The sequence below is a fragment of the Vulpes vulpes genome, chromosome 14 (genome assembly GCF_048418805.1).
Source record: "Vulpes vulpes isolate BD-2025 chromosome 14, VulVul3, whole genome shotgun sequence".
Taxonomy (NCBI): Eukaryota; Metazoa; Chordata; class Mammalia; order Carnivora; family Canidae; genus Vulpes; species Vulpes vulpes.
The window spans coordinates 3,807,645-3,831,381 of record NC_132793.1 but is presented as its reverse complement, the minus strand read 5'-3'; the positions used below and the strand labels follow the sequence as shown (position 1 = coordinate 3,831,381).

The window sequence follows — 23,737 nt, the reverse complement described above, 5'->3', positions numbered from 1 at the left end:
ACCCCCCCCTTCCCGCTCCTGGTTTCCCGTCCCCCTGGAACCGCAGCCTCAGCCTCACCGCCTCGGCCTCCCTCAGCATCTCCTCACCCAGCTGCCTTCACGGCGAAGGCTCCACGGCGGGAGCGTGCGGCCGCGAGTGCGCACGTGCGGCGTGCGTATCTGCGTACGTACGTGCGTGCGTGCGTGCGCCTGCGCGGTGTGCTGGGTGGCGACTCTCCTCCGGCCCATGGCGACCTGTGGGCTGAGGCGTCGCCGGCTTTGGAAGTGCCGGCTTAAGCGAGCGATGCCTAGTTCCCGGGCATCGCGCATCTCAGCGCCTGCGCCTGCTAACGTGCACTGCGACTGAAGCGGAGCGGTACCGGATACAGCGGTCGCCGAAGTACCTTGACCGGAGTGGGGCGACCGTCTTCGCATGGAGCGTCCCGGGCCGTTCCTCGAGGACGGGGTGTCCCGGCCATGGGCACGCGCCTCGGCCCCGCGGCCACCGTTCTCAGGTAGCGTGGGGGGGCCAGGTGGGGACGCCCCCACCCCCCTTCCGGTTTCCGGTGCTGGCTTCCGAGCGGGACCCCGGGGCGGCGCGTGCTCATCCGGGACCTTCGGGGCGCTTGAGGGTCGGCGGCCGCGGGCGGGCGTGCGTGCGTGCGTGCGTGCGTGCGTGGGGGGGCGGAGCAGGGACGGGCCCAAGCGCCCAGGGCCGTGCGCCCACCCGCGCCCGCTGCTCCCCCGACGCTCGAGGGGACGGCGCGGGGAGAGCAGGGAAAACAGAAGTTTCCATTTGTACCGGATGGTTTTGTTTTTTTATCTGTTTGCAAATGTTCAGTGTAATGGTTTGAAACCCAGCCGTGTAGCTGCCGCCGCCCACACACAGAGCTGCAGTGGCACTGAGCTTCAGCAGGCAAACCATCTCACCAGCGTCGGCCATTACACCCGAACCCACACCAGGGCAGGCTGCACACCTACCCCCCGGCGTCCCCCCGCCGCGCCCCCGCCTCCCCGACACCCACCACCCTACACACACATTTTTTTTTTTTTTTTTTTTTTTTTTTTTTTACATTTCCAGCACTCGGTTTTCTCTAGAGAAGGCATAAAGAGAAGCAAAGGCAGAGATGGGACTAGCAGGGAGAATACTCCTGCCTCATCGGAGCCACCGGTGTTCGGGAGAGCGCGGCAGCCCCCACCTGCCTGTGGACTGAGCACGTGAAGGTGAGAGAGGTCTTTGTGATTTCTTTATGCACCTGGAGGTCTGGGATGCAAGGCCAGATGAAGGGACCTTAATCATTGAGCCTTGTCTGTTGCCTCCCGAGTGATTCTATCAGGCAAGCATGATGGATGCTTCCTTCCAAGCACACGTCGTTATCTCTGACACAAGCCCCCCCCTCCCCAGGTCCCTGTGAGAGCTCTTGAACCAGGGGGCTTCTGGTCCCCCTCCCCCCTCCTCCTCCACCTTCCAGCACAGCCTCCTAAGCCTGAGATGTGGAATAAGGTCTGATCCTGCATTGGGCTTGACCTGTTGATTTCCACCCGGGGCTGCTGACCCTTCCTCCCTGAAGTGAGCACTGACCCGATTCTTTTGGGGCCGTATGGAATGGGGCTCCATCCAAGGGGCTTTGGGAAACCTGCTTCCCCAGTGGCCCCAAGCCCAGTCATCAGAAGCAATCAGACCCAGCTGTCCAGCTAATCTGTATGAAATAGGCTTCCTTCCCAGTAGAAATCAACAAAGTTTAAAATAGAAGGGACCGTAATCGGAAACGAAGCTATAGAGTTGTGTGTGTGTGATGCAACAGGCAGAAACATCCGCATGGAAAATATTAAGTACAAATTACATAGCTCCCGACCATGTGAGCCAGGAAAAGAAATGATTTCCTTGCTTATTAAGCATGTTTGTGGGTCGGAGGGTAGCCAAGTGGGGACATCTCTTCTGGAAGGTTTAAACCCCTCAACAGGAAGGAGAGGAGAACAACAAAGATGGAGGGAGAAAAAAGAGGCCATAATCTAACGTACATGTAGAAGAGAGACAGATACAAAACCTCCGAAATCTGTGCAGTCAGGGGATGAATCAGTTGGAATAGGTCTATTTTTAGTTTCCAAGATCTGCTGTTAACATTTTGCCTGGCATTAATTAGTGTCACAAGCATGTTTCATCCACTGGTTTGGAAGGGCCTTAGCATGTCATTCAAACTGGGAGGTGCCGATCCTCATATATGGGTGCTCTCCCATCCTCCTGAGGCTGTCTCCTACACAAACGTGTCCACAGTGTTCTGCTCTCTGACCTTGTCCTTTCTGGGTGTATCCGTTAATCTCCTGGCTCCAGCCCTTGGATGTCTGGCCACTGGCCAAGGAAGAATTGTGATTGCTATGTTTTGTTTTTCAAAAAGGAAAGGCTGTACAAGCTGAAATTGGAAAAAAAAAAAAAAGATGTTGGATCATGGCTTGGATAAACAAAAATGGCTCTGGGGGCAACTCTACCACCAGAAAGAAGAGTGAGGCCCCCTGATCTTCTGATGAGACTGATTTTGACAAAGTAGAGGAATATCTTCCAGTGTAGTTTACACAAAGTGTAATATTTTAGTAGGAACTAATTATGGGGCTAGGTTGATCACATGTTGGCTGAAATAGTGTGTGAGGCTAATTACCCTGAAAAAGCCTGTTCATGTTTCAGAACCGAGGCTGTAAATCTGAAGAGCGGTTTAAATGTAGGAGTTACCGTGAGCATGGCACCTTGCTTTATGCGGTGGTAACAGGATAGCAGCCAGCTTGAGCAAGAGGCGGGAATGAGAAATGGAAGGCCAAATGGTACTTGAGCTGTTGGGACAACTGTTTGTGTACGTTTGCAACAATGATTAGATCAGTCAGGAAGTGTGAATACATCATGGGACCTAATGAGAAGACACATGCCTTAAATACTCTTATATTATTCAGAATATTTTCCTGCTATCCTAGAGTCAGACCAAGTCAGTACTTATTGTTCAGTGTCATTTGTCAAGGCTGATGCGTAGTCTTTGTTTAGTTTACAGATTACTTTTGGTTGAGCCATTCAAGACAGGAGCATGGGCAGTCTCCTCAGAGCAGGCTTAGAGAGTTCCCAGGGCACGTGGTTGGCCTCTATTGAGTGGAGAAACAGTGTGGATGAGCATTGGCCAAATCTGTTTTCAGTCCTGAAGAAGCAGTGCCACCACTGAGTTTCTGAACTTCTTGAGAAGAAGGGTCAGAGGGCAGAGTAAGCAGGGCACTGACCTGGGTATCATGCCAAGAGGCCCCACCATTCCATCCACTCGGCTGGTTTAAGGGTCCTGAGCTCACCAATCTAGTTGTGTGTGTCTGCCCTCCTGACTACAGTATGCTCCTTGAACACTGCTGACCACATCCTTCACCCAGGCATCTTTGGCCTGGTATCCTCAGCAGGCATGGTTGGATTGTTCTGGGCTGGACACACTTGCATTCAGCTAAGGCAAGAGGTCAAGAAGGGGGAACCAGTGAATGGTCGCTCTATTGGTAATAACAATCTCTGGCCCCATATAGGCCAGCCATATCTGTGGCCACAGATGTGCAAGATAAGTGCCCATCTTAGTATAGCAGACAAGGCAGATGGATTTCAGACTTTTGCCCTGTTTGAGACCTGACCAGAGGATACCATTAGAAAATCGAATGAAATTTTCATCTGGTGCCTCAAGCCTTTGAGTTCTTTGATTGCCTCATGATTCCTTTATGCACAGTGAGTCTTATATACATGATCAGATGAAGAGATCTTAACCATTGAGTCCTATTTCAGTGGTAATCAGAGTCCCAATTAGAGAAGATCCTACTCTTCCCTGATGCTCTGCTAGGGAAAGGGTTTACCTGCATTTCTTTTTTCAGTCCTTGCAGTGGCTCTGTGAGGCTGGTGTGCACCCCATCACTACTTTATGGAGGAGGAAACCAAAACTTTGACATTTTATTTTTTGCATTTTATCTAAAAATATGAAAACTTTGCACGGCACTCCATGGTATATCCATTGATCTTTCTGTAAAATAACATTGGCCTCTAAAAAATTCTTGAAAGAAAATTGTCATCCCCAGATGTGGCACATGCCTACTTGTAGTGTCAGTAGGTGGTACTTCTGTGGCCCTCTCTACATTCCAGAAGAACACATGCCCCAGCTGGAAAAGCTTGAGCTTAGGCCATTGGAGGGTCAGACTGTGAAGCCCTGCAGACAGAGCACACACACTCCATGCACATTTTGTACCTGAGCTTCCTGCATTTGATGGTGACTCCCTGAGCTCTGGCCTTTCCTGCTGAGGCCAACCCTGGAGCAGAAATCAGGAATTGGACATATGATCATCTCTATGCTCTGCAAAGGGCCTCAGTCAAGTGGCATGTGATGGGGAAGCTAGGCAAAGGGCTATGGGGAGTAGGCTTTTATCCTATGGGGGTTGGGGGCTCTCTGGAGAGAGAGCCTCCCTCCCATGCAACCCCTGCTCATATGCCCTCCCTCTTCCTCTGCGACCTGCCATGGGCCTCACATCCTGAGAGGAGCCCTAGAAACGGGCCCTGTTGATGCAAACACACGTACCCTTCGCCACAGGAAACGTGGCCTCACGTTTGCAGTGATAACCACCGGGCTCCTCACAGAAACCAAAGAGGAACAGATTTTAGATTTTTAACTAAATTAGGAAACACATGTCCCTTTCTTCCCCCTTCCTCCCCCTCAGCAGCTCTCAGTTCACCTCACATGTAACCTCTGCTCTCCCTGCCCTACACTGGGAAACTGGACTCTGAGGAAACAAAGTCTGAGTTCTCCGGGTATAGGTAAAAGTGGTGAGAAAACATAATATTAGTAACAACGGAAGGTGGTTAGCCTCAAGTCCCAGGTAGTGTTGTCAGATAAAATACAGGCCCCCTCAGTTAAAATTTGAATTCCAGGTATGCAACAGATATATTTTTGGTATGAATGTATCCCAAATGTTGCACAGGACATGCTTATACTAACTGCTTATACTAACATTTTATTGAGATTTAACGAGGTATCCTGAATTTTTATATATTTGCTGCAACTGGTAACTAACCATAGCACAGGGAACCCATCACTGAGGCTCAGGAACTGCATCTGGGCAGTGTTGGGCCAACTTCTCCATCCAGACTTGCTTCCTGGCCCTCTGATAACAGTAAAGCAACCTTCTGCACTCTGGGGGTGTTAAGCTGCAGGCATACGCCAACGTTTTATGTGCAGGAAGATCTCCTTGAGTCTGCCCAATGAAGGTGTGCTGCTATTTGTTGTTCAGGGGAGAAACTGAGGCCCAGGGTGGCTTGTGTGACTTGCCGGGTACTCACAGTCAGCTCTTGGCCCGTCTCACTGCATAGTACTTTCTGGCAGTGGGTGGTAAGCAGCACGAATGCTGAGAAAAACCGGGCTTAGGAGGAGCAGTAATAACAGGTTAGCTTGGAAGTGCTCTGTGCAGAGATGGGAAGGCTGTGTCAACACATGCAAATTATATGCAAATACACTTGGCCCCCTCACAGGCTCACCTACCTGATGGGACCCCTGTGAACACAGACCCTGCTGCCCTGGGTTTCCAGGAGGGCAGGTGTACCTGGCTGAGCTCTGCTGGCCCCCCGGTGAAGCCCACGTTCCCGAGGTGCATGTGGGCTGGGACAAGGAGGCGTGTGTGTGCGTGAGTGAGTGCACACACGTGCTCTCTCAGTGCGGATGAGGATGCGAGGGGGCTGGTGTGGAGGTGGACGCGTGAGGCTGGAGGAGCATGTTGACATGTGCGTGATTTGCCACCTTGAGCTGTGCACACCCAGCAAGCTACATGGCTCCTGTCTCCTGGGATGACCTCTCCTGAGGCAGGAGGCAGCCCCTTTCCCTGGGCATCCTCCTACTGAGATGTCCAGCCCCAGAGATTACTGATGAGAATAGTCCTAACAGTAATGCTACTGTTGACATTGCTGGGTGTGAGGTCTTAGCCTGTCCTCTGATGAGCACCCCCTGAAGGTGCCTGTGTGGTGATTGTCCCAGCTTGACGGACAGGTGGATACACAGAGCCTTTGGAAGGTAAAGGAACCTGCCTAGCAGTGAGACAGATAGCCAGCCAGGTTCACTCACCCCTGCATGTCACCAACTCCCACCTTCTGCCACCTGGCCAGATGAATCACTGCCTACTAAATATAGACAGTATCTAAACCTTGATCCCAGGCACAAACTTTCTGAAGAGGGAGCACTGTCTTGAGAAGTTCTTTGTGGAGGTGTACACCAGTAAAACAGGGATAGTCTGGGATTTGTGCTCTCAGGGTCAGTAGGGTTGGCCTTCAAGATTGGTGTCAGCTGAACCCCTTGTGCTGGGAGCTGTTCTCCAAGATGGGCTCTGAGCACAGGGGTTTTGGTGGGTAGCAGGTTGTCTCTTGCCTGTCTTGTTAGGTGAGGGAGGGAGCTTGGTCTCATGAGTAAGCATGCTAGTGGGGCCCGTGGCCTTGGTCCGAGTGGTGTCTTTGTTGATGACTGGCTGAGTATTTGGGTCAGGTTGCCTCCTGTGTGAGCCTCCTTTTCCTCATCTGTAAAATGGTGTGCACAATGATGGCTGACCTGACATCGTGGCTCCAGGGTGTGGCTGGCCCACTGCCCAATGTGTTTTGGCTATTACTAGTCATTGCTGTGTGTGGGGTGCCACCTCAGGTGCTACAAGAGGCACAGCAGTATGAAACATGAGGCTCTCACATTTGAGAGTCCTAGGATTCAGAAAACCAAGCTAAATTCATTAGTGTGAGGTGGGTAAAGATAGGCCTCTAGAAATGCTACAGAGAAGGTGCTGCTGAGGGCATCGCTTCCTGCTGGGAGGACCCCAAAGGCCACTGTCGGGGAGGTAACATTTGGATTTAGATGAGCGGTAAGCTTTGAGGATTCCAGGCTGAGGGAGCAGTGTAAGCAGGTGTGGGGAGTAGGTGGAGGTTTGAGCTGTTCGGTTTGGGTGGAGGATTCGTCCGTTTACTCGCTCATGTCGGGAAACCACCTCATCTGGTGACAGGGTAGAAGGGTCCCTGGCCTTTAGGGTTTGCACCATTTAGCAAGTCATGACACATGTAACGTTTTGTTACAACTGTGGTGAGTACGGAGGTTTGACTTGGTCAGAGTGTGAGTGTGCCAGCAGGCTCCCCCCAGGAGCTGGGAACTGGCTGAGAGCTGAAGGTTTGGGGGGTACTGTGGCATGGGCTGGAGTATGAGTAGCTGCATGGCCCATGTGGCTGAGATGTAGACACTGGATGAGAGGTGTGGGGAGGTACTAGGGATGTGCAGAGGCCAGTGAAGGCCGAGCAGATCGCCTGGTTCCAGGAGCGAAGGACCACCAAGAAGTGTCATCAGCATGAGGTGGAGGACGTGATTGTGTGTTTGGGAGCCATCCCCCCTGGCTGTGGAGTGGGGAGTGGATCCTTGAGTAGGCCAGGGTGAAGGCACGTAATGGCTTTCACCAATTGTGATGGTACAATCTGTCCAGAATTCTGCTGGGCTGCCATTGTCATCTCCAGCCTGCTGAGTGGCTCACAGCTTAGCCCCTGGAGCAGGGTTTCATGCAGACCCTGACCCTGAGTTTAAGCCCCTGGTCCTTGCCTCCCTAGCACCTTCCTTGGGAGAACATGTGCGTTGGCTGCTGGCCCACACATTCTCAGTTCTTCCCCTCTGAGCCACATTCTCTGCAACTGGACCCAAGGAGAACAGGAAGGAGTCAACAAGATGTTAAGCATGCTCAAGACCTACTGGCTGACTTTGGAGAAGGTCAGGGCTGATTTCTGCTTGGCTTTCCTCACTAGTCCAGGCACATCTGCACAGGCTGGACTTCCCGGGGAGCAGAAGGCTTGGCAAGAGGAGCAGATTGCTTCACTGAGAGAGGCCCACAAGGTGAAGAGCTTAATTGTGCTGGACGCTGCCCAGACAGCTTGGGTCTCCCAGCTGCCAAGACCTGATTGGGAGGCTGGATGGACGTGTTTGACTGTCCCAAGGGCCCCCCAACACACCCTGTGAAGGGCAGGTCAGAGGTGGGGTGTCCCCACTTTGCTGAGCTAGAGAGGGACAGGGACTCTGTGGGAAAATGCGTGGGCCAGCATAGCTTCAGATAGGGACGTACTGCCCTGTTTCTTCGTGTTGCAGTGGACTCTCGTGAAAAAGCTCCCCACACAGCTGGGAGGCCTTGGTCAACAATTGCTTACCGAGCCATCCACTTGGGGCTGGGCTAAGAAAGTTAAATTTTTGTCCATATTTTCAAGAAGGGCATAGTCTAGTGAGAGAAAGTGATGTGTAAACTGGTCATTACAGCACACTCTGCTGAGCGTGTGAGGAAGGATGTGCACATTGCCATGGGACCCTGAAAGTGGAGGAGGTCCCCACTGCTTGAGTGAGTTGGGTCATGCCTCATAGAGGAGAGAACATTTAAACAGTCTAGGTCTGTTCTTCCCATTCAGGGACAAGGAAACATGCATCCAGAGCTGGGACTTGTCCAAGGATGCCCACATGCATGGTCATACCTATTGGTAAATCCTATAGGATGCATATCTAACCCCTTTAGAATGGGCACCTATATGGTCTAGTCTCAGAGCAGCTTTATGAGCAGCAGATCCAGTGCAGAAAACAGTGAGTGATTTGAGAATGCATGTCTTTTGCTTGGGAGTTTTTCAGCCCTGGGAGGTAGGAGTGTGATCCACAGTAGCACTTGTAAAATTTCTTCTTTCTTTTCCTATTCAGTTTCTCCCATGGAGACTGTTAAGTTCCTTCCCCTGTTCTGACCCTACTATTTCTCTCAATTGCTTTCCCCACCTCCATACCTTGTCTGATGCTTCTTAGAATAAAATTTGTCCTGTGGCCTAAAAAGCTCTGCATCATCTGTCGTCTGCCTACCCACTGGCCTGTCTTCCCATCTCTCTCCTCTTTGCTATTACTCTGCATGCCCTTAGCCTTCTGCTGGTACCTGCCAAGGGAGTGCTTGCCCCAGGGCCTTTGTACCTAGTACTCCCTCTGTCTGGAAGCCGGTGCCCTCCTGTTTCCTCATGGCTGAATCTTATATTTCAGGTCTCTTCCCAAAGATGCTCCTCCTTCCCTTTTCCTCACCCTCTCATCAGACCACTTCAGTTGTCTGTCTTCATCACACTCATCTCTGTCTGAGATCATCTCATTGATATGTTTTCATAGTTATAATGATGTCTCTCACTGGAATGTCAGCCTCATGAGGGCAAGAACCTTACCTGTTTTATTCTCTCCCAATCCTTTGACCTAGAACAGAATTTGGAACCTATGTGGTGAGCATGTACCTGTTGAATGCAAATTCCTAGGCACCTGGGAGGAATAATGTCTCTTTTTTTTTCATTGCTTTTTTGGAGTTAGTTTCTGCTTGTTTGGACTTGTGCTTATTTTCTCCCTAGTTGTCTTGATTATACATCACATAAAAGATTAAAGAGTTGTTTAGTGAAGACAAAACCCTCTTGAGGCAGTGGGAAGTGAAGGGATGGACTGGACAAAGCCAGAACACCTTTTAGTGGTCAGAAAAACAGGGCTAGGCACAGTACCTGGGCAGGTGTTGGTATCTACATATAAGTGCAGGTAACACCATGACAAAAATAGTGGCAACCAGGGTTTGGTGTTGTGGTGAATGGTGTGCACTCTGGTGAGAGGTGGGTTCTGGTTCCCCTTTGATCTTTAAAATGCGGAGATCGCCACTTGTTTTTTTTTTTTTTTTTTTTTAAAGATTATTTATTTATTCATGAGAGACAGAGAGAGAGGCAGAGACACAGGCAGAGGGAGAAGCGGGCTCCACACAGGGAGCCTGACGCGGGACTCAGTCCCAGGTCTCCAGGACCAGGCCCTGGGCTGAAGGCAGTGCTAAACCACTGAGCCACTCGGGCTGCCTCGCCGCTTGGTTTTATCTCAAGTACAGAAGCTTGCTGGGGATGATTTTCGAGAGGTCCAAATAAAGAGGCTTTTGAGGCCTTGCTCTGTGGGAAGCGTGCCATGGCCAAGTAGCCGGGGGGGGGGGGGGGGGGGGGGCGGGCAGGCAGAAGGCATATGTACCTGAACTTGACGTTGTTGGGTTACATGATTGCTGAAGTAGCTTTATCTCTAAATTCCAGGAGCCCTCATCCATTGGGAATGGTAGGAGAGGGGTTAGGGACCCTGAGTGAGTGGGCAAATTCTCCCACATTGGAAGACTTCATCTTTAAAGCCTGGTCTTAAGAGGTGTGCTAAACAGATTCTCCTGGAGGGTAGGAATTGATGGGCAATCTGAGGAAGGTATTATGGATAAGTTATGTGTTTTTACTAGTGCTTAAACCAAAGTCCCTGAAATTCCTAGCACTTAAATGCAAGTCCTGTTGGGAGCTGTAAGTCCCTGTGCTGCTGGAAGCATGATATTGAGGTCATGCCAACTCTTCCCTCTGGATGTGGATGGGACTGTGGACTCTGGCTTTGGCGGGAAATTGGTGACTTACAACTCAAGCTCTACTTCCTTCCAAAAAGGCTTTGGGGGAACTTACAGTAAGAACACACCCAGAGGTTAGGACAGTGAGAAACAAAGCCAGAACGTGAGATCAGAGGCCACCAAGAGGAAGAGAAAACCAAATCTCCAGGAAGGCTCAGGGTCTCTCAGGCCAGGCCTTGGATTCGAGGAACAATCATCATTTTGTTTCATAAGGACAAAAGGATTCTTGGCTTGGAGAAGCATCTGGCAGAGGCTAATATACAAATCTGTGTTTTAATCTGTTTATTGAAATGTTTAAACATATTGTTTTTGTAAATACATCCAAAAGACACTGATTAGCCAGTCTCCCAAGTAATGGGGTGTGGTGGGGTCTTAACCTTGCCATTTTGTTCCCCATCTGGACCAGTGAACTCTTCCCTTTAAAACAATAAAAATAAAAAACAAAGTCCTTACATAAGAAACTTCTGGAAGTGTTGGGGAGAGGAGAAACCAGATTTTCTTGTTACAGCTGAAATGTAAGGCTTTTTCTTTCTGCTCTAAAAAATTAATCTACAAAAACAGTGGGTGACGCCAGCAAAATCACTTCAGGTGCTGGAAATGATTTCATTTTTACACTCTGTGATTAAAAGTCTGATAGCCAAGTGCTCAAGAGCCACATCACGTCTTCCTAAATAGGGATACAATTTGTAGGGAAACAAAACACCCTGCCTTCCCCTCGCTTTTCGACTGTCACTCAGGCAGCCAGGGGCGATGGTTTGGGGATGTGAACGGCAGCTGGCAATTACCGCGGGAGAACATCGGGTGTAATGGGCCCTGGGAGGCTTTGTACCTTTCCCCCAACGCCCGCAATCACAGCCGGTGCGAGGCGGGAGCCAGCTTGATGGAGCCATCACCATCAGCGTGATGGGAGCTGTTCCGGAAAGGGTCAGGGAAGGGGGGCATTTATTCCCAAATAGCTTCCACTGCACGGGGAGGGGAAGCAGGACAGTTTGGGGGAAACTGTCTTGTGAGTCACCAGGACATCATCTTGAAGTTCTGGCTGGTGTCTTTCGACAGGCCCTTTTAAAAAGGCATAACTCTTAGGGAATTATTTTAATGGACGTCACAAAAATATATGAGGACACAATCCATTGTTACTATTATAATGATGCTGTTTGGGATACATTAAATGATAAAAGCAAGTCAATTTGATGAAATCTGTTGTAACTATAAATAAAGGTGCCATGCAGCTTGGTGCTGAGGGGACGCTGTGGTCCAGCCCCTTCCCGGCACAGCCCCTCTGAAGGGAAGGGCGTTGTTCCTGTCCCCCAGAAAGCCAGCCACAGAGTCCTGGTCCCGCCAGCCCAGGGCCCCCTTCCACGGGCCCACAGCGCCTCTCTCCTCTGCGGAAGGAAGGAAGGAGGTGGGGGAGAGGGAAGCTCTCAGTGGGAATCAAGTTTCCATTTCAATTATTCAGCTGATCCTTGACCCCCATTACCATGGATAATCAAAAACTGGCTGGATGCATCATGTTTTAAATAAAAACATTGTTTAAGTGGCCCGGAGGACGTGCAGACAGATAATTGCATGGGGCACTCGCACAATTACCCTTCGGGGGGGGGGCCTTTTCTATCTGCACAGAAATGAGAACAGCAGCCGTCAGCACGAGGTCACACATCTGTGGAGTGCTCCTTTCTGAAGGGGCTCGACAGGTACACCTCATTTCCCAGCACACACGGATTATGATTGCAAACCTCTTCCGACAGTGAATGGCATGGGGAGGACTCTGAGGGGAGCCAAACCCACAGAGGACCGGGGTTGAATGTGAATCCTGAGTGCACATGTCCCCAAGGCACCCTGCAATGGAGCCCCAGAGCTACCTGTCCCACCGCCCCCTGCCCCCTGGCTCCTACTCCCAGAGAGGCCTGCAGCGACAGCACTGCCTTTGCGGAGAGATTGTGGCTGGAAGCCTCAGGCTTTTTTGTGTCAGGCAGGTCCCGCCTGGTTTGTGAGTTTGTAAGTTGGTGCAAGGTCTGGGTTTGGCCCAGGGAGCGAGGGATTTGATAGAGCTTGTCCCTCAGTGGATGTTGACTGAAGGCTTACTCTGTGCCCAACGCTGCTGCACTGGGTGTGCAAAAGGGTGTGCTCGAAGGCTGGCAGAGAAGAAGTGACACATGGGGGACATGACCTGAAAAGGGGGTGCACTTGCAGAAGAGGAGCTCTGCTAAGAGTGTCCATCTTGGGAGAGTGCAGAGAAGAAGGGATGGCATCTGTCTTGCTTGGCCTCGTGTGGCCTTGGTTCTTCACATACTGTGTTGAAACAGACAAACATTCATTTCTTTAATGCATACTTTTGGCTGTGACACTGTGCTAGGTGCTGTGCTGGGTCCACTCAGTGCTTTGAAGACAGCCACCAGAGGGGGGGGCAAGAAAAGCAGGGGGCAGGATGTGGGGAGCAGTCTGGTAGCTGCTACTGACTTGACTCAGGAGGCGGTGGGAATGATTCCCTTGTGCCCTGTTTGCCGGGGGAGGCTGGCCAGTCCCCGGGGCAGTCTGGGGTGGCAGGGGGCCAGCTGCAGCCAAGGCCTCTCCCTTCCTCTCTCTACCATGGGATGGCACACTCAGGGACTGGGGGAAGTCCCGAGACCGAATCCCAAAGTCGGGGCATCATTCTACTCCTGGCCACAGCTTCTCAGCAGGAATGTGTGTGTGTGATTGTTCCCGCTTGTTCTCACAGGGCCGCCCAGGGTGTCGGGCGTCTCCTCCTGGTGCTGCTGCTGCCGCTGCTTGTAGCTGCACGTATTAGCTTTGTTTCAAGAATTGTCATGGAAGACTGCAGTGTTGCCGAATGAAACTTGTCTCTGGCAAGGGAGTGATAGATCTTTTCTGTTTGTTTCTTGGGGAAAAAAGGCTGGAGAAAGTAAGTTCACCATTCTTTGGAAATTATATTCTTTTTCTTTTTTTTGGTGACAATTGCCCATGCCGAGCTCGTTGGCTGTCTGATGCACCCACTCTGGAGAGTTCTGTGCTCAAGAGCCTGGCTGGCGAGTGATTATTGTTACATTGAGGTGTGAGTCGCATACTGTGAAATCCATCCTTCGAAAGTGTACAGTTGAGTGATTTTTAATATATTCACACAGTTGTGCAGTCACCACTATGATCCCAGAACATTTTTCAGCACTCCCAAAATAAACCGTGTACCCATTAGCAGTCATTCCCCCCACTCTCCCAGCCCATGGCAACCACAGACCCACTTTCTCTCGCTGTGGGGTTTCCTGTTCTGGACATTTCCTATAGATGGAAGCCTACAACATGTGGTCTTGTGTGGCTGCCTTCTCCTACCTAGCCTAACATTTTCAAGGGTCATCTGCGTGATAGCAGTGTCAGGACTTCATTTCCTTTCTGTTGCCTAATGATAGTCCATTGTATGGCTGTACCACCTTTTGTTTATCATTCATTGTCAATGTATTTATTTTCAGTCAACTCCAAAGGTTTTTTTGTTGTTAATTGTATTTTAATCAATGTTTTAGCTCTTATACAGGAAACTTCTCTGTTAATTTATCTTAATGAAGTGTGTTCAGACTGACTTTGGAGAAAAAAGGCAAATCAAAGTCCTCTTAGGATATAGAGACAGATTTGTCTTTGAGGGCCTCCTTAGCCAAGTGGGGGGACACATCTGGGCCAGGCCCCTCACAGAATGGTGGGGGGGGGGTGGCAGTGCCCTGGGGAGCCTCACACCTTTCTGCTTTGGCCCTTCGTTCCCGCAGCACTCAGGCTGCTGGGGGCCCTCCCCGGCTGCAGGCAAGGCCCGTATCTTCACCATGAGAGCTCGGGTGTCTTGTGGGCTCGTGCCAGCTTATGTTTCCAGTATCCTCCACACCCCCCTGATCCACAGCTGCCTGGAGCCCTCTCCCTGCAGGGGCAGTGGAGCATGCAGATATCATCTTTGGCCCCTGTGAGTTTCCCAGCCGTCCCACCTTGCTTTTTAGTGCCACTTCTGCCCATCAGATTCTTAGACATCCTGCAGTGCCCAGTTCAGTTCATCTGTCCTTTCCTCTAGGAAGGCTCCTGAAGCCGCCTTCCTCTGGGCTTTGGCAAGGTTTCATTTGTATGTCTCTTGTGGCCAGGAGTGTTTCTTATAATATTTAACAACAGAAGAGGTACAAGTACCAACAAATCAGAGCAGGTCATGTCAGTGCCAGGCAGGTATTTACTCGTGGCTGCTGGGTTCTGGAGATTCCAGGGGTCTTGGGGAGGGGAGGAGACACTGAGGCGTGGCCATGCCGCACATGCCAGCTTAGTTCTATCTTGCTTGTGTGGACCAGTTGCATCAAAGTTGGCTCTGCATCAGTCACTTTCCTGTTTTCAACTGCATGCTCCCTGTGGCTCAGGCAGAGCCAGTGAGGTGCCTACTCACTGATGCCAGGGAGACAGGGAGTGGAAGCCATGTGCATCTGCATCATTTGGTTCTTCCAAAGCCTAGATCACTCAGCCCCCAAACCAACCTAGCTGAACACGAGTCTTAGACACGTAACCAGCTGGACATTACTGATGGCAAAGTGGGGGACATGGACACCTCCCTCTCCCAGTGAAAAAGTGGCACGTTCAGGGCAATGGGACACCGGCCTAAAGGAGTTAGTAGCACCTGGTCTGTGTTGCCAGTGTTGCATTTGGTTCGCCTCGTCTCTCTCTTGAATGTACTTCTTTCCATTAGCGTACCCCATTTTGCCTCCCAGCCTTCACTACTTAGAACAACTGTATTTTTCATCCTCCATCACTGTCACGTTTGTGCCTTCCAAAGTTGTGGGGAGAGGGGGGACTCACCATGGGCACACAACTTAAGAGGCACCTAGGATGGAGTCGTCAGTTTAATAGTTGATTGCAGTGTGTCAAAAATAAAAACAAATGCAAACAATTCCATGTGGAACAAAGTATCAAAGTTGTAAGTAGGGAGAGCATCACAGAGATCCTTGTGAGGTCTCCCGCCATCGTCACTTGTGGGGGAAATGCTTGTTCTGGGCCCTCGGGAAGCTCCAGGAGTGCAGGTGGAGGCTGTGCAGACACTCTTTCCACCTCCACATCCAGGAAAAGGACCACACTGGCTCCAATTCTTACCAGCCTGTCCTGAAAAACCTCTCCTATAATGCAGGGGGCTGTACACCATCATTTCCAGGGAGCAGTCTCTGTTTATGGGTTGTTAGATCAATAGTCAGAATTATTAGATGTGAACTCTGGCTCTGTTTTTTCCCCTGTCAGTGTCTATCTCTTCCTGTTTTCTAAGGGCTGCTACTGTGACATTAAGTCATATATAGATAATAATGTACTTCCTATTTTGGAGCCAGCCCAGGTTTCATCTCTGCTTGAGTCTCCTCCATGCTGCTCAAAATGGTGCTTTTCTCAGTTAAACACAGAGTTGACTCAAAGGCCAAGCAATGGGGGAGCCATCCTCTTTTGCTTTATTTTCTAAGATGCAGGGAGCATCTCTCTGTGGTTTGAGATGCTTCCTGCAGAGTGGGGATGGTGGAAGATGCCTCAGACACCTTCTCAGCAGAGATCAAACTCCCTACATGGAATGGGAGGGTATGTGAGCCCTTCTTTACTAGGGGTGTGGGTGGTGGTGGTGGTGGTGGTGGTGCAGCCCACAGATCTCTTCTTTAACTGTGGATGTCTTCTCTGTTTCTGGCCAGGTCATTGTGTTTGAGTTGGAGTATCATTGGCTGCAAATCATCACTCTTCATAAAGGTATGTAACATGTCCCATGAGATAAGGATATAGACGATGTCAGCCTAAAAAAAAACCAAACTTTTTTTTTACTCTGTGTTCTTAATGATATATTTGTCTTTAAGCACGTAGTTAAAAAGAAATACTACATAAAACTGGGTCTGACCCAGTTCAGTAATTCTCTTGTGTGCTTAACAACACTGTTGCTTTTGTCAAAATATTTGTTGCAATTCATAATGGCTGTCAGAAACCAGGTCTGCAGTCCATGTTTGACTAAACATAAAAACAACCTATAGGAAATTTGTGGCTTTGTAAGCATTTTTTTCCAATGATAGACCTAATTAAAATGAAGGTGTGAATTGTTTAGAAATATTATGTTAGCCCGAGAGTTTGTAAAACTAAATGTACAGTAGATTCTAAAAAGGTATTTGATACAGATCCTATTTATAGCACTTGTACTGATCACCCAAGGGTAGCATTTTTCAATGAGATTTACAAGGGAGCATGGACCTTGGACGACGTATTTACACACATATTTGGCTTTCCAGTGTCCAAAATAGCTGAGAGCTGGAGGGTCTGTCAGATAAGCCATGGAGCCATGCTCTGAGAGGTAACGTGTTTCTCTGTTCCCGTAGCAAATCTTTCTGTAAGAATGAAACCAGAGATGTTATCTGCCAAAATTCAGTGAGGGACAGGATGCAAGCTAGAAAAATGATAGCGTCGGCTGGCTGGGAAAAGCAAAATCAGCGTCAGGGCCAGTTTAAAATAATGTGCCTGATTCTTCTGTCCCAGATAAGAACAGGCATTTAGGGCAGAGCAAATGTTTAGGTTCTGCAGCCGTCTTGGGGGCTGTGGGAAGATCCTGAGAAGCCAAAGGATGAAGATGGGCTTTGTCAGTGGCACTTAGACAGAGAAGTTGGGGGAGGGGTACAGTTAAGGAGGAGGAGAGCCACAGGAGCCTAAATGGTCACTGCGTGGTGGCCTGTGGGAAATGAGGCCACTATAAGAGGCCAACAGGTATGGGGCAGAGATTTTCTCCTGGTAGACGTGGTAAACATGTATGCAGGGAACTAAGCTTGCAGAAGGGAGGTGGGGGAGTTCTGTTTGATTAAGGGGGAAAATACTAGCACATGGAGTACCTGCTGTGTACAACGCCAGTCACATCTACCGTTTTTTGAAAAAGTGGACATGAGCCCCACTTCTTAGATCAAGAGTACTTGGCTTGGAGAAGTTGAATGACTTACTCAAAGTCATGGAGTTTGTCAGCAGCAGACTTGGAGACAGGTGTCATTCTGGGAGTCCTGGCACCCACTCGGCCCTTCTGGGTGTGGTGCTGCACTGGTGGCTGAGTGGCCCTGGAGTGGCCACTCTGGGGAATTTGTGCAGAGCCTGTTTGGGGCATAGGGAGGGAGCCTTTTCTCTGCTTTGGCTTGCAACCAAGTGAGGCTCTTTTCAGACTCCCATTGCTTTAGCTGTGGTGACCACTTGGTATTCATAGCCATGGCGGAGCTTTTCTGCATATGGTGGTGATGTACTATGTCGTTTGAATATAAGGATACATAAGGCAGAGGGATTGGTACAAAGAGGACCATGTCAAGAAAAATGGTGCATGTTAAGTTCGTTTCTTTTTTTTTTTTTTTAATTTTTATTTATTTATGATAGTCACACAGAGAGAGAGAGAGAGGCAGAGATACAGGCAGAGGGAGAAGCAGGCTCCATGCACCGGGAGCCTGACGTGGGATTCGATCCTGGGTCTCCAGGATCGCGCCCTGGGCCAAAGGCAGGCGCCAAACCGCTGCGCCACCCAGGGATCCCCGTTTCTTTTTTTTTTAATATAAATTTATTTTTTATTGGTGTTCAATTTGCCAACATATGGAATAACACCCAGTGCTCATCCTATCAAGTGCACCCCTCAGTGCCCGTTACCCAGTCACCCCCACCCGTTAAGTCTGTTTCTTGAAGGGGAGCCTTGTGGCAATCTGGGTCAGGGACATGGCTTTAGGGAAACTGCAGGTGCTGCACTTAATACACTGACTCACACACTGGAAGGTAGTTCCTATTTCAGTTCTCTTTTTAGTAAGTAAGTACTATTTATTATTTTATTAGTTAGCCATTTGTTTTGAGATAATTTAATAAGTTAGCCATTTGTTTCGAGATAATTGTAGATTTGTTTGTGGTTGAAAGAAATAATCCAGAAAGATCCCATGTACTTTTTATCCAGTTTCCCCCAGTTTCGTTCCCCAATATCAACGAGGATATTGATGTAGGTACAGTCAAGATGCAGACCATTTCCATCATCACAGGTATCCCTCCCTGATGGTCATGCTCATTTTTTTCTTGCCCTCCTCTTCTTAACTCCTAGTAAAGGACCAATCTGTCCTCCTGTTCTAGAATTTGTCATTTCAAGAATGTTAAATGAGTAGAATCACACAGCACGTTAACTTTCTTTGCTCAGCATAATTCCCTGGAGAGTCATCCCAATTGTTCTGTATATTAATAGTTTGCCACTTCTTATTGTCAAGTAGTATTCTATGATATGGTTGTATCACAGTTGGTTTAAACATTCGTCTGGGCTGATTCCAGTTTTTTGCTCTTATAAATAAAGCTGTTATGAACATTTGTGTACAGGCTTTATGTGGACAGAACTTTTCCTTTCTCTGGGATAAATGCCCAGGAGTACAATTCCTGGATTGAAACTGCCCAACTCTTTTCTGGAATGGCTGGACCACTAGACACTCACACCACCAGTGTATCTAGTGGCTCCACACCACCTATGTTTGGTGGTGTCACTATTTTTTGTTTTTGCCATTCTGATAGGCATGCAGTGGTATCTTAGTGTGGTTTTAATTTGCATTTCTCTGATGGCTAAAAATGTTGAACACCTTCTCATGAGGTTGTGAGTCTCTGAGTATTGTTTTCACTGTCTTATAAGTAGGGGCTTTCACAGAGCAAAGATTCTTCATCTCAGTGAGGTCCAGTTTATCAGTTTTCCTTTTATGGTTCATGCTCTTAGTGTCAAGTCAGAAAACTCCTTCCTATGCCCTAGATCCTAAAGATTTTCTCCAGTATTTTCTTCTATAGCTTTATGGCGTTAGAGTTTACACTCCAGTTGGTTTCACATTTTAAGTTAATTTTTGTCTACGTGAGTTGTGAGGTTGAGGTTGACTTTTATTTTTTTTTGTACCTCTGGATGTCAGCTACTGCAATATAATTTGTTTGAAAAAGTTACATACTCCCTCCCCTGAATTGCATTTTAACCCTTGTTCAAAATCAGCTGGGCATATTTGTGTGGGTCTAATTCTGTTTTTTTTTTTTTTGAAGAATTTATTTATTCATGAGAGACACACACACACACACAGAGAGAGAGAGAGAGAGAGGGGCAGAGACACAGGCAGAGGGAGAAGCAGGCTCCATGCAGGGGGCCTGATGTGGGACTTGATCCCGAGTCTCCAGGATCATGCCCTGGGCTGAAGGCAGCGCTAAACCACCGAGCCACCCGGCTGCCTTCTAATTCTGTTTTTAAAGAAAATTCTGTTGATCTGTATGTCTGTTCCTCTATTAATAGGGACACAGTCTCGATCACTGTAGCTGTTAATACATTTTCAAATCAGGTTCACGGATTTGATTCTTTCCATTTTATTATTCTTTTTTTTAATAGGTTGAAACAATTTAAATTCTTTAAAAATTTTTTTATTTATTCATGAGGGACACAGAGAGAGAGAGGCAGAGACATAGGCAGAGGGAGAAGCAGGCTGCCTGCGGGGAGCCCGATGCAGGACTCTATCCCAGGACCCCAGGATCATGCCCTGAGCCAAAGGCAGAGACACTCCATCACTGAGCCACCCAGGCGTCCCACATTTTATTATCCTTTTTCAAAACTGAGTTATTGCAGTTGTTTACCTTTCTAAATAAATTTTAGAGTACTTGTGTCTTTGCCCATAAAAAGTCTTACTGGGATTTTGATAGGACCAGCTTAAGCCTGTGTGGCAGTCTGGGGAGAATGGACATCTTTACTAAGGTCAATTTTCCAATCTGTGGACATAGTGTCTTTCTTTATTTAGACTTACTTTGAGTTCTTTCATCAGTGCTTTGCACTTTTCAGCATATAGGTCATGTACAGATTTCATTAGATTTATACAGAAGTATGTCATTTTTTTGAGTGATTATAAATGGCATTGTCTTTTAAGTTTGGTTTCCAGTTGTTCATCGCTAGTTATAAAAGTTGAATTGACTTTTGTATGTTGAACTTGTATCATATGACTTTTTTTTAAATTAATTTTTATTGGTGTTTAATTTACCAACATACAGAAAAACACCCAGTGCTCATCCCGTCAAGTGTCCGCCTCAGTGCCCGTCACCCATTCCCCTCCACCCTCCACCCTCCTCCCCTTCCACCACCCCTAGTTCGTATCATATGACTTTGATGAATTTATTAGTTCTAGGAATTTTTTTTGGGGGGTAGATTTCTTGGAATTTTCTACATAGACCATCATGCCATCTGCAAAAAGGGACAGTTTTATTTCTTCCTTTCCTATCCATATGTCTTTCATTTCCTTTCTTGCTTTATCGCACTGGCTGGAACTTGCAGTACTCTGTTGAATCAGAGTGATGGGAGGCATCTTTGTCTTGTTCCCGATCTTAAGTATTTCAGTTTTTTGCCCTTAAGTGTAATGTCAGCTATAGATGTTTTGTAGATGTTCCTCATCCAGTTGAGAAACTTTCCCTCTATTTCTGTGTTCTGAGAGATTTTAATCACATGTAGGTTTTGACTTTCATCACAAGTTTTTCCTACATCAGTTGGTGTGATTGTGCAGTTTTCCTCCTTTACTCGTTAATATGGTGGATCCCACTGATCTATCCCTGGAACCCTGGTGTATGGTTCTTTCTATATTGCAAAGTCGTTTGCTAATATTTTTGTGAAGGATTCTGCCTCTATGTCCATGAGGCGTGTTGCTCCTAGTTTTCTGTTTTGTGCTGTTTTTGGTTTTGGTGTCAGGGTAATGCGTAGATTCATAAAATTAGGAAGTCTTCCCTCCTCTTCTCTTTTCTGGGGTTATGTAGAATTGATGTTAATTCTTTTTAAAATGTTACATAGAATTCTTCCATGAAACCATCAAGGCTTGGAGAATTCTCTTTTGGAAGTTTCAAAATTACAGATTCAGTCTGCTTAATAGAGTGCTATACAAATGATCTTTCATATTTGGCAAATTGTGGTAGTTTGTGCTTTTTGAGGAATTTGTCCATTTTATCTAGGTTATCTTTTTTTAAAAAAAGATTTTATTTATTCATGAGAGAGAGGCAGAGACACAGGCAGAGGGAGAAGCAGGCTCCCTGTGGGGAGCCCGATATGGGACTTGATCCCAAGACCCTGGGATCACGACCTGAGCCAAAGGCAGATGCTCAACCACTGAGCCACCCAGGTGCCCCTAAATTTTCAAACTTATCTGAGTTTCACATTTATTCCCCTAATTCCCTTTTTATCCATTTGATAGCCACAGGGTTTGTAGTGATATCCCCGCTTCTTTCCTGATACTGCTAATTCATATCTTCTCTCTTTTTTCCTTTCTCAATATTTGTAGGGATTCTGAAGATCAATATTATTGATCTTCTGGAAGAACAAGCTTTTCTTTTCATTGACTTTGTTTTTTTTTCTTTTCCAATTTTATTGATTTCTTCCCTTTTTCTTACTACCTCCTTTCTTCTGCCTGCTTTGGGCTTCTGATGTTTTTCTTTTACTAGATTCTTGAAGTAACTTAGATTATTGCTTTGTGGCTCTCTCTCATCTAATACAAGCCTTTACTGCTCTACATTTCCCTCTGTGCACTGCATTAGCTGCACCCCACAAATTCTGAGATGCTGTATTTTCATTGTCACTCACTCAGTTTTTTGTTTTGTTTTTAATTTGTTACCCTTGACACTTCCTCTTTGAACACGTGGGGTTACGTAGTAGTATGCTGATTCATTCCAAGTGTTTGGAGATTTTCCTGCTAGCCTTTTTGTTATTGATGTTCAGTTTGGTTTTACCCTGGGCAGAGAACACATTCTGTATGATTTCACTTATTGCTGAGGTTTGTGTTATGGCCTGGAAGATGGTCTCTCTTAATGTGACATTCTGGATCCTGGCAGGAAGTAAATATTACACAGTAGGCTAAGTAAGTGAAGGTTAAGACAAGAAGTAATACCTTTGTAGACAGTGACTATAAGATGTAAGGAAAATCTATAGGATACTTTAGTATTGAGAGGAAAGGCATGCTTGGGAGAGGTTCCTGCCTCATTGGAGAGGCTGTGGCTTGGCTCTCGAATAACAGAGAAGCTTGCTGGTTTAGCCAGACTAGAGCTTGCCTACACTTGCTGAGTAAATGATAAGCCACATTCTAGAATGTAGGAAGTAAGCAGGTGATGGACAATAGGAGACATGGATGTATATTGGTAATCTGGGCACCAGTGGCTTCAAAGGCCTTTGGAGCTAATGGGCTGCATGGGTAGGAGGTGGAGTGGTTCTCTTGGATGCCCCAGCCATGGGTGGTCTGTGCACAGGATGTAGAAGGAGCTACACAGCCATGTGACTCTCTGGCCACAGGCACAGGCTACATGCAGGCTGAGCAGGAGCTTTGGTTTCCATGTGTGGGGTTGCAGACAGCTTAGTGCCAGGCTGAGGCTGCAAGATTGCAGGGGGAATGCATCTGGGGACTTTGGCAAGGGTAGGCTCCAGCAGATGTCTTTGTACCCACACCACTGACCCTCTCCTTGGCCCCTGCTGAAAATTACAGGAAGCCTCTTCTTCCTGGAATGTTCCTTAACATTGTGCCTTTAAAAACTTAAAGAAATTGCATTGTTTATCATACAGCATATGTCAAAGGGTGAGTTTGGCACTAAGAGGCAATAAATTATTAAACTGACATGGTCTGTCCCTGTGGTCACTCAGTTTCCATATGCATATTGGGACTTCCTTAAAACAATAAAACAACTCTGTATTTCTGCCTAACAAAACACATCTTTCCTTCTTACAAGTAAAGAAATTTTAACTCTTTCAAAATGAGAACAAACAATCATTATATCTGTCATGGGCTATATTAATTACTCTTCAAATTCAGTCAAGGGCTTCCTGAATATTCTCTTCCCTGAAGAATGGGTTGTAAAGTTAACCTCCCAATAACTCATGCATAAAATTTAAAAGTGTGAAGAAGGAGAAAGAAGTAGGGATGATTAGTATATGTAAATAGACTCATTGATATAGCATGCATAGAGATCACACACAAAGCTTTTCCAACCTTCATTTTTGCAGGTGGCCATGAAGATGTGATCCAGATCTATGACTTTCTTTGGTGATCTGTTCCACAGATTCCTTGCTCTCAGGGTATGACCTCAGCTGCTCTCAGTTCTTTACCCTTGGAGTATCTAGTATTCCTTGAAAAGTTCAGTATTTACCTTTTATTCCAACTATAGTCACTCTAGTATGTGGCCAAAGGTCCTTCTGGAAAAGGCTAGAAGGAAGATCAACAGTGTGTCTCATGGCAATAGCGTGGGGTCCATTTTCCAGGAGATCTAGTAGCTCTGTCATTCAGGGGCCTCTGGTCTGTGAACTGACTTAGGTCTGAAAACT

The 23,737-nt window shown here is 47.6% G+C and overlaps 1 protein-coding gene across 13 annotated transcripts in view; it reads left to right on the top strand.

Annotated features, from left to right (window-relative positions):
- The first annotated feature begins 151 nt into the window (after positions 1 to 151).
- The window catches only part of ZNF831 (zinc finger protein 831), a 108,598-nt gene continuing 85,012 nt past the window's right edge, over positions 152 to 23,737 (top strand). For 3 of the 13 annotated variants that reach the window (XM_072735504.1, XM_072735502.1, XM_072735510.1), the window contains exons 1-2: positions 1,022 to 1,203; positions 16,101 to 16,155. The gene's annotated coding sequence lies outside the window, so the exon portion shown is untranslated. Of the gene's footprint in view, positions 495 to 1,021; positions 1,204 to 5,497; positions 5,614 to 16,100; positions 16,156 to 16,682; positions 16,745 to 23,419; positions 23,492 to 23,737 lie in introns of those variants that run through there. The other 10 variants (XM_072735507.1, XM_072735500.1, XM_072735499.1 and 7 more) reach the window with 9 other exon arrangements.